We start from the raw sequence: 11,160 nt of genomic DNA on the forward strand, positions 1-11,160 counted from the left end.
TCCCTAGCACTGGGAGGGGAGTGGTGTCTAGTGGTTAGGCATGGGGGTGGGGCTGGGAGTCAGGACCCCTGGGTTGTTCCCTGGTGTGGATCTCTCTGACAGTGACATGGGAATGTCATGCAGACTCCCTGTGGGATGCTGCAGTGTGGGAGGGAGTGTTGTGGTGCCCCCCTGTCCCTCTGGAGGGATAGACCCAGACCTCACAGTAACCCTCAATGGCTGGCTCCCTAACGCTGGGGGTGGCCCCTCCCCTCAGATCATTTGGCGTCTCCCTCTGGAACTTGGTGGCTGCATCAAGGAGTGGGGGAGGGGTGGTGTCCATGCCCCATCCTGCCAGGATGCAGGATGCAAGGGCAATTGTGTGGCCATTAATCACCATGGATCCTAGCCCAGTGGGCAGAGAAACCTCTTTGTGTGGGTCCCCTCACTCTCTTGTTAGAGGGGACAGAGGGGCACAGCCCCCCTGGCCTAGGAGGGGACAGACCCTGCCAGCCCGCCCCAACCCCAGCCATGGGGAAGGAGACCCTGTAAACATTTAACCCTGTAATCACTCCCCCATGGGTCTTCAACACAGCCCGCCCCTCCATGGGCCAGCAGCTTCCAGCTCAGAGCCAAGCCCTCCCCCACTTCAACCCATTGGGGGTGTATGGAGACCCCCACATTTGAGTCCATCTGTCTGTGTCTGCTTCTGCCTGTCTGTTCTTACACATGCCCACTGTCCACAGCTCAGCCCACTGCCCTAAAGCTCTCAGCCAGAAGGGTCCCTCTATAGACAGCCCCTGCACACCACCCCAGAGGCAGCTGCATCTCAGCACTGAGCAAGGAGTCCCAGTATAAACAGCCCTCCCCCCCCATGCCCCATCCGAGAAATGTCTGCATCTCAGTGCCAGGAGAGGGATCCCACTATAAGTAGTCCCCACACCCCATCCCAGAGGTGCCTGCATTTCAGCACTGGGAGAGGGGTTGCTGTATAAACAGCCCCCCTGTCATCCCAGCCTTGGCCTCCCCTATCCCAGCTTTGCTGGTGCCCCTCAGTCTCAACCAGCAGCCTCCTGCTATCCCAGCCATGGGCGCTCTGCCCCCACCCCACCTACCACTGCTCCTCATTCACTGTAGCTCAATATTGGACCCAAAGCCACAGGAACCTTTCAAGTCTAGCAGGGTCATGGTACAGGTGCAATCACTCATTCACTCCAAAAGTGCCAGATCAGCAGCTCCTAGCCCCCCTGCTGTAACCCACTAGACCCCTATGCCCCTCCCAGAGCTGGGAATAGAACCCAGGAGTCCTGGCTTCCAGCCCCCGAGCTGTAACCCACTAGACCCCTCCCAAACCTGGGAATAGAACATGACCTTGAAATGTTCTTTGAGATCTCAATTATGTGGTGAGTGGAGCCATGGGGGCGGGGGGCGGCAGGGCTGTCTTGGGGCATCAGGGGAAGGGATGGGATGGGGTGAGGCCAGAATGAGAGCCCCCTCCGTGGCACAGAGAGCCTAGGCCAGGGCAGGGACTGGCATGAAGGGGTGACTCTGTCAAGGCTGTGAGGCACAGAGACACCCTGTGGTCTGCCCGACTGCCCAGTTCTGGCCTGCACTTCCCAGTCTGGATACAAGAGGGTACAGGCTTCTCCCCCTTCCTCCCAACAGGCAGAACCAGTGTCTGCCCCAGCTCCATGGAGTGGGGCAGGCGGTGACCTGAGCCCCTGGAGGAGGGGAAAACGAAATCCTTGAAACCTTGATTCTTCCCAATAGCTCCTCAGAGCAAATCCCCTGCTGGGCTGCCTTCATCAGAGGAACACGAGCAAATGGCTGAGAACAGAATAGAACCCAGGGGTCCAGGCTCCCACCCCCACTCACTGCCATGGCATGAGGCGGGAGGCCAAGTTGCAGAAAACAGTCTTCTGCCCTGCAGCCTCACAGGCACGGAGATCCCTGGGGACGCCACTCCAGCATCGCTTGTGCTGGGCACGGTGGGAAGAGCTCATCTGTCCCATCTGGGGGTGCAGGGAGAAAGGGGAGCTGCCAGTGGGATGCCCAGCCAGTGCACCACGAGCCCACATGCGTGGCACAGCTGGGCAGGCTGCAGTGGGGCTGGGAAAGCGGGGGGTAGGAGGCAGTATGTGTGGGTGCTGCATGTGTCCTGCCTGGAGACAGGGACAGCTACTTCTGGGGAGCCAGGCTGGCATGGGCGGCTGGGGATCGGTGCCAAAGCTCATGGGCCGCATGCAGAGGAAGGTCACACAGTCTGTACGTGAGCAGATCACCCCAACCCCTGGGGTGCTCAGGAATCATCCCCCAGGGCCCCAGATCTCGTCTGCTGCTGGCCTGGAGGGGCACCGCTTAACTCTCTGTTGGGTGCATGAGACCAGCCACATGGGAGGGTGCTCGGCTCCCCCTGAGCATGGCAACGCGGCCAGAGGGAGGGCTTGCTGGCTGCTGGCCCCTTTGCTGATCTGCTGAGTGACGGGAACAGCCTTCACTCAAACCATAATCGAGAGCGTCTGCTGGGGAGACACCGCTTGGACCCTGGAGGAGGGGATCCAGGACCTTTTGCCTCCAGGGGCACCAGCTCTGATCTGGCTCTGGGGTGGGGAATTTGCTCCAGGCCCTTTCCCCGGGGGGGGGGGGGGCGCTAACCCCAGCCCAGCCCAGCCCCCGGGGGGGGGCTGGTTCAGGGTGGGCGAGGAATGGGATCCAGGCCCTCTCCACTCTAGGTAGCCCTTGCCCCAGTTCAGCCCCTGGGCAGGGGGACTGGCTGAGATGGCCCCAGCCCCCATGGGGCTGACTGCGGCAGGAACCCCTCCCCAAGCACCAGTTCCCACATGCGCCTTCCCAAGATGAGTCACTGTCTGCTCCCAGCTTCTGCTGCAGAACAAGTAGCTATTTATACTGGCCTCCTCTCTGAGGCTGCTGTGCAACATTCCCCGCCCCCAGACTCCAGCACTGGGGGGAAGGGACCTGGGAACCAGGACCCCTGAGTCCAGTGTGGTCTAGGAGTTGGAGCAGAGGGGTTGGGAGCCAGGACTGCTGGGTTCTATCCTGGGGGAAGGGGAGTGGGATCTAGAGGTTAGAGCAGTGGGGATGGAACGGGAGCCAGGACTCCTGGGTTCTATTTGCTGTCCTGCCATGTGAACATAGATAAGTCCATTCCCCTCTCTGTGCTTCAGTTTCCCCCGTGGGGTGAGTGAGTGTGCAGGGCTATATGTGACCCTCAAGAGGCTGATCCCAGACTACTAGCTCACTCTGCTTGGACCCCCAGCCCCCTAACATACCCACCCCTGTATGGCAGACTCAGCCCAGCACCAGGGATCCTGCAGAGACACACACCCGATGTGTGTGGTGATTCTGCCGGATTTCGGCCCAGCTCGCTGTCCTCCTGGACACAAATAATTGGCCCCCTCGATCTGACCAGGGTGTGGAGGCCCAGACCCCTGGAGAGGTCCCTGCGGGGCAGGGGGTGCCAAGTTTGCCTGCCAGGATACGGGGTGGATTTACCCCTTGTCCCCTCAGGGAGCTGGCCCCTCACTCCCCCTTCCAGACACACACCCCATTGTCCTCGGCCCCAGCTCCGGTATCAATTCCCAGCTGCCCCCCCACAGCAGGAGTTTCCAACCACAATGACGGCTTTGTGGACCAGGCGGTAATGTGAGACACCCCACTGCCCCCGCCTGGCACCATCCCCGGGTACCCTTCCCCCATGCTGCAGGAGCAGCCCTGTAAGGTGCACGACGGGGTGTGTGCATGTGCGTGTGCATGAGGATGGGTGGTGTGATTGCACGCGTGCAGGAGCAAATGGGCTGTTGTGTGAGTGCGTACATGGCAGAGTGTGTGTGTTGAAGTGTGTATGACAGACTGTGTGTGCAGGCCCCAGTGTGTGTTTTGGATGGTGACAGAATGTGTGACGCTTGCTGTGCACTGACGTGCATGTGGTGATGGTGATGATGGCTGTGCTGAGGATGTGACTCTGCGTGTATGTGTGTGTGTGTGTGTGTGTGTCTGTGTGTATGCACTGTTCTGTCCTCCACCGAGCTGGTTGTGTGTAGGGGGTGGGGAAGAGGTCTGTGTGTGCTCCTCTCCCCTCTTACTGAATTCCAGCTACAGTGCAATGCGGAGCAGCAGGGAATGTGCACGACAGAGGGTGTGCATGTGGGTGTGTAGGCAGCTGTCCTGGTGTGTGCGTAGTCTATGTGTAATGGTGAGTAGGTGTGCAAGTGTGTGCAGTGTGCATGTGTAGCTCTGTGACGTGTGTGTGTGTAGTTGTGTATGTCTATGTGCCGTGTGTGTAGTGATGTGTTTGTAGCGGTGTGCTGTGTGTGTAGTGTGGGGTGTAGCAGTGTGTGTAGCTGGTGCAGTGTATGGTTAGCGAGGGGTGTAGGGGTGTGCAGTCTGAGTGTAGTGGTGTGGGGGGGTTGTAGCAGTGTGAAGTATGTGGATGTAGCAGTGTGCAGCGTGTGCTCAAGTTGCAGTGGGGGAGGTCCAGGTTGGATATTAGGAAACACTATTTCACTAGGAGGGTGGTGAAGCACTGGAATGCGTTACCTAGGGAGGTGGTGGAGTCTCCTTCCTTGGAGGTTTTTAAGGCCCGGCTTGACAAAGCCCTGGCAGGGATGATTTAGTTGGGAATTGGTCCTGCTTTGAGCAGGGGGTTGGACTAGATGACCTCTTGAGGTCCCTTCCAACCCTGATATTCTATGATTCTATGATTCTATGATTCAAGTGTGGGTGTGTAGCCATGTGTGTAACTGTGCAGTATGTGTGTGTAGCTATGTGCAGTGTGTGTGCAGCTGTGTGCACAGTGTGTGTGTAGTTGTATGCAGTGTGTAGCTGGGTGTGTGTAGCAGTGTGCAGCTGTGTACAGTGTGTGTGTAACTATATGTAGGAGTGTGCAGTATTTGTATAGCAAGGTGTATCTCTGTGTGTGTAGAGGGGTGTGTGTAGCTGTATGTATGTGTGGCAGTGTACAATGTGTGTGTAGCAATGTGCAGTGTGTGGTCAGTGTGTAGCTGTGTGCAGTGTGTGTATGTGTAGCAGTGTGTATAGCTGTGTGTGTAGCAATGTGCAGTGTGTAGCAGTATGCAGTGTGTGCATAGCTGTATGTAGCAGTGTGCAGCTGTGTGCACTATGCAGTGTGTGTGTAGCTGTATGTATCAGTATGCCGTGTGTGTGTGTAGCAATGTGTGAAGCAGTATGCAGTGTGTGTGTGTAGCTGCATGGGTGTGTGTAGCAGTATGTAACAGTGTGTGTGTAGCTGTGTGTAGTTCTCTCTGTGTGTAGCAGTGTGTGTAGCTGTGTGCACCATGCAGTGTGTGTGTAGCTCAGTGTGCACTGTGCAGTGTGTGTAGCTCTGTGTGCACCTTGCAGTGTGTGTGTAGCTGTGTGAACCATGCAGTGTGTGTGTGTAGCTCTGTGTGTGTGTAGCTGTGTGCACCGTGCGGTGTGTGTGTAGCAGTGTGAGTAGCTGTGTGCACTGAGCAGTGTGTGTGTGTGTGTAGCTGTGTGCACAGTGCGGTGTGTGTGTATCTGTGTGCACAGTGCAGTGTGTGTGTGTGTAGCTCTGTGTGCACTGAGCAGTGTGTATGTGTGTGTGTAGCAGTGTGTGTAGCTGTGTGCACAGTGTAGTGTGTGTGTGTAGCTCTGTGTGCAAGGCACGCGTGCTGCGTGCGGGGCTCGGTGCGGGGAGGACGCGGCCACCTGACCCCACAAAGGACGCGGCTCCGGCTCTGGCTCCGGCTCCGGCTCCCTCCCTCGCTCGCGTTTCCAATTTCCCCGGCTCCGCTGCCCACACGCAGCCGGCAACATGGCGATGGGGCGCTCCCCGGCCGGCCGCTAGCGCGGGGACCCGGCTCCGCTCCGCTCCGGCCCGCCCGGAGAGCGATGCTGCCGAGGCGAGCCCGGGACACGTCCCTGCCCCTCGCCCCCTGCGCTCGCCCGGCCCGGTGATGGACTGAGACCCGCCGGCTCCCCGCACTCCCAGCACGGGGTGAGTATGGGGCCCCGGCCGGGGGATTTCGCCCGTCCCCCCGCGAGGCACCGTGTGGCTTTCAGCCCGGGCTGGGGGCTCCTTCTCCCCCCCCCCCCATCGCTTGCATTGCCTGGGGGTCTCGCCCTGGGGGGGCTGCTTTGAACCCCACTAATAGCACTGCTGGTTTTAATAATCTCTTCCAGACCCCTCTGCCCCTGCCTGGCTGATTGGGGCTATTTTGTGCCGTGTGATGTGATGTTTCTGTGGGGGTTCACTGTGCTGGGGGAACACGGTGAAATGCTGCGGAGTTCCCATCCCTTGGCACCCAGGCACGAAATGTGGCAGGGGTGAACGGCCATGCCCAGGGGGAGATACTTATCCAGCCCCCGCACTGTGTGTGTGCAAATGAGAGTCCCCCAGGCATCTGCGTGTGCCAGTCTTGGTGCACCATACAGCTGATCTCTGCCCCCATCCATCACGCCACCCAAACTAACCTCCCGCTGGAAACAACAGCGGCACCCATGGGAGAGAGAAAGATGGGAGAGGAATTCCGACTGGCTGAGCAGCTGCAGCTTCCCTGGAGCGGAGATGCTCAGGACCTTTGAAAATTAGGCCTGTCAATTGCCAGACATACTCCCACTCCCCTCTCATATCTATCACCATGCCCCCCCCACATATCTATCTCTCTATCGCCGTACCCCCCCCTCCAGTGTTCTCAGGAAGGGCCCTGGGGGTGAGATTGTGCCCAGTGTTTACTGGCAGGATAGACCCCCTCCAAGAAGGGGCATTAGGAATAAACAGAGAAACAAGGACACCGTGAGTTAAATCAAGACGGCATGTGCTTCAGAGGCATGCACGCATCTGCGTAGGAGTGTCTCCATACCTGTATACATGTATGTGCATCTGTGTGTTGTGTTTGTGTGTGAACCTGTGTATGTTTGTCCCCAGGTGCTTGCATGCCTGTTCTGTGTGCATGTGTCTGTGAATGTACACACACACACACACACACACACACACACACACGGCTGGAGGTTATTTCCATTGTTGGCCTGTTCAGGTTATGGAGCAAATCAACCCCCAAATAATGTGGCATGCCAGCAACGCCTGACCCAGCCGAGGGGTGGGGGTTGCTGATCTGGAGACAGGCAGCACCGGGACACACTGACCGGGGAGTCTACATTTCCAGAGACACGGCAGAGCATGGCAGCATCCTGCCTACAAATGCTCCTGCATACCGAGGGGATGGCGACATTAGTAGATGTACAGCGATTTTAGATGGGGCTAGATAGCTCGATAGCTAGACAGATAAAGCAGGATTAGGGTTGGCAGTTAGATGGCTAGATAGATGGGTACATGTGAAGAGAGAGCGCAAAGGATTAGGGCCTGTATCTCTCCATGAGCCCAAATCCCTCTTGCGCTCTCTCATCTATCTAATCTCTGTAGCTGTGCACACGGGCGAGCGGTGCACAGACACACACACACAGAGCCTGGTTCTGTGTTTCAGTCGTCCCCATTAACAGCCCGGTGGAAGGTGCACAGGGTTGTGTGGGTGTGTAGATTATATTAACACATATAGAGGTGTGTGTGTGTGTGGGGGGGGGTGTTTATATACACATTATCCAGCTGTCTGTCTCCAAACACTCCCCTCCATCCATCCATCGCAGACCTTATGGGGGAGGGGGGGACAGGTGGTCTCCCTGCTCAGGGTGGGGCTCAGTGCCATTCCTGCCTCATCGAGGGTGGGTTGGGGACATGGCTAGAATGCCCTTCGCTGCGGCTATTCTCTGCTCCCAGGGTCCAGAGGTGCCAAGTGTAGTCTGGAGTAGCCCCCAGGCTGTCCTTACTAACGCTGCTGCCTGTGCATGAGCCCAGTCAGTATGAATCAGCCTAACAGCCTCTGGAACTCACTGCCACAGGAGGCTGGCGATCGGAGCTGGAAAAGGGGCAGGTGCTGAATTACTCTAGAATCTACAACAACATCTGCCGGGCTGCTGCGCTCCCTTATTCAGTAACGGTTACTCCAGGGCCTCACCCCGGGATGCCAGAAGATTTGCCCCCGGCCAGGGGGATGAGTTCTGTGAGCAAGGGGGGCAGGGGCACCTTGTGGGCAGGGCACAGAGGGCATTGGGGGAACCAGGCCACTGAGACACTTCAGGGAATGGGGAGCCGGACAGTGCAGGGTTGGCTGCACTGCTTTGTTATTGCAGGGTCTCTTGGGGGTGCTGGGGCTGCACAGGTGGATTTGTTACTGGGTGGGGGGGGGCTGGGACTCTCTATTCAGCACTTCCTACCCCCTTAGGTCTGTTTCTCCCTTTACTGAGTCACACGGGCATCCACACTGACAAACCAGGGAGGAGAACTAATCTTGGTAGCAACGAACAAGCTTTCATTCCCTGGCGGGGGGGCGGGGGGGGGGCTTGTTGAGCATCAGGACTCTTGAGTTCTGTCCCTGGCCTGGGACATTGCTCATCACCAGCCCCTTGTCCACAGCCCAGCACCGACCCATTTGTCCTATTGATTGGGGCTGCCATCGATAGCTGTGCGCCTGACACGTCCTCGGCGTCTGGGCTGGGCCAGAATGCTAGTTAAGGGAGACTGTGTGGGACTGGAGAAGGTTGCACATAGGTTGTGTGTGTGTGTGTAAGTCCTTGTTACCACCATCCTCTGCCTGCTCCTGCTCCCCCCTACAGCTGCCCCCGGGATCTCTCTCAACTCTGTTCATTCAAAAGAGCATTTTGAGATGAGAAGAATCTTTGTGCAATGAAGTTATGTGAGGAATGGACTCAGGTCCTTTCCCTCTTGTGGACACTGGCTCCAATCCAGCCCCAGGACAGGGAGACGGGCTGGCTCAGGGGGAGGGGTAATGGGGCCTTTCCCCTGTAGGGTTCGGTATAACCCTTCCTTTAACTGAGAAACTGCACAAGGTCCCTTCAGGAAGAGCTAGGATCAGAACGCAGCTCTCTACTATGAGACACCCACATCTCATCCACTTTGCCACAGTGCCTCCCACACTGAACATGCCAAATCTATGCAGGGCCGCCCAGGGGGGGGGGGCAAGTGGGGCAATTTGCCCCAAGCCCTGGGCCCCAGAGGGGCCCCCACGAGAGTTTTTCGGGGCCCCTGGAGCGGGGTCTTTCACTCGCTCCGGGGGCCCTGGAAAACTCTCGTGGGGCCTGGGCCCCCGGAGCTTCTTCCGCTCCGGGTCTTTGGCAGCAATTCGGCGGCGGGGGCCCCCCGCTGCCGAAGACCCCAGGCCCCCTGAATCCTCTAGGCGGCCCTGAATCTATGTGCTTGGCTATGTACAGCTGCCATTCTAACAGCACTCTGGTCCCTGAGCCAGGAATGGGAGCCAGCCCCTACCCCAGGGGTCACAACTGAGCATGCACGGGGGGAAGGATAGCTCAGTGGGTTGAGCATTCGCCTGCTAAACCCAGGGTTGTGAGTTCAATCCTTGAGAGGGCCATTTAGGGATCTGGGGCAAAAATCTGTCTGGCATTGGTCCTGCTTTGAGCAGGGGGTTGGACTAGATGACCTCCTGAGGTCCCTTCCAACCCTGATATTCTATGATCCCTGGCTTCTCCAAACCTGCAAGGGCTAGACTTTGCAACCAAAATATTCTATTCAAACAGACAGATGGGTACATACATAGCCATCATCCCTCAAGCCAGCCAGCCAAGGGAGGCACCCGCACCGTAAACTGGATCTGGATCTGACTGGATCTCTTCTGGTGCGCCACACACCAGACATGATCCAAAATTGTGCATTGAAAGTGTTTAAGGAAAATGCCTGGCTGAGCAAATGGAACATTTTTGATTGGTAGACATTTGACAAACATTTTCAAAACAAAATAACTACAAAAGGTGGTTTCATTTCAGTTCTTGACAGACAGACCAAAAAAAGTAATTTTTAATGTTGGTTCTCTTTTGGGGGCCTTTTCCCCATTCTCTTTCTTTACCCCCCCACCCCCTATTTCCAGTGAGGGAAAGAGAAGGGTTAAAAAAAAGGAGAGAAAAATAAAAATTGATGCCATTTTTGTTTGGTCCCCCCCGCCCAAAAAAAGTTTGCTTCCCTTCAAAGTGACCAATGTAATGTGTTTCTATTTCCCCCCAATCAAAAACAATAAAAAACTTCAAATTTCATTATATAAAAAAAAGCGTGAAAATTCTCAGTGCTGATTGGACCAGCCCCTCTCCAGGGCCAGGACATGCCCAGGAGGAGGCCAGCCCAGCCTGGCAGGGGTTAAAAGTCCTTCCCATCCGTATGGGGATCTGAGTTTGGGAGATGTTCCCCTGCACTCGGCACTTGCTCAGCATCGGGGCCAAGAGCCACCTGGGCTGTGGGGACTGAACTGCCCCATGAACCCTTGAGGCAGCCCCTCCCAGGACTGGGAGGAGTCTGGCTGGAGCACAGGGTGGGACATTGCACCCAAGACTGGCCAGATGGAGCATGGGGAGGCTGCGTCTGGCTCAAGGTTCTTTCCACAGCCCTCACATCTGCTCATCCATCTGGTCAGCGCTTGGGGTTTCCAGATCCCTCTTTTGCGAGGGTGCTGACTGGGGTTCCCTGGATCCCTCCTCAGGGAGGGCACTGCGTGTGGGGGCCTCTACTCAGCACCCTCTTTTAGCTGACACCTACGACTCACCCCTCCCTGCCCCCACCATCCCGCTGTGTCTGGGGTCTTTGAAAGGCCCCACCCCCTCTACTTTGCACCAGGCCCCCTGCCAGCTGAAGTCCAGTGGGCCTGGCTGGATGCAGCGCTGGGACAATGGTCTCTCTTGCACCAGTTCCAGTGGCTGACCGGCGCAGAAAGTAGAGTTGCCAATTTTGGTTGGACATTTTCCTGGAGGTTTCCTCACATGTCATAATCTTTAACTCCTGGAGGCTCCAGGACTCTCCCTGGGTTTCTGCACCCTAGCAGAAACCCATCCACAATTGGTGTGGAAGCGATTCCCTAACTGAGGTCCCAGTGGTTCGGTGCAGTGCCAGGTGCACGGCCCAGGCTGTGCGCTCCAGCCGTAGCAGGTAGGCAAGGGCAGGTCCACTGCAAATACAGATATTAGCTCGTGGGAAACTCAGATGTGTGACTACAGAGATCTGGGCGGGGACCCCGAAGAGGCTGGGCCTGGGGACAGCTCCCATCAGCCAGGTGGGACTCAGCCCAGGGTATTATTGTAGCACCTGTCAAAGTTAGAATCAGGACT

The sequence above is a fragment of the Terrapene carolina genome, unplaced genomic scaffold (genome assembly GCF_002925995.2).
Source record: "Terrapene carolina triunguis isolate 2854851 unplaced genomic scaffold, T_m_triunguis-2.0 Scaffold89, whole genome shotgun sequence".
Lineage (NCBI taxonomy): Eukaryota > Metazoa > Chordata > Testudines > Emydidae > Terrapene > Terrapene triunguis.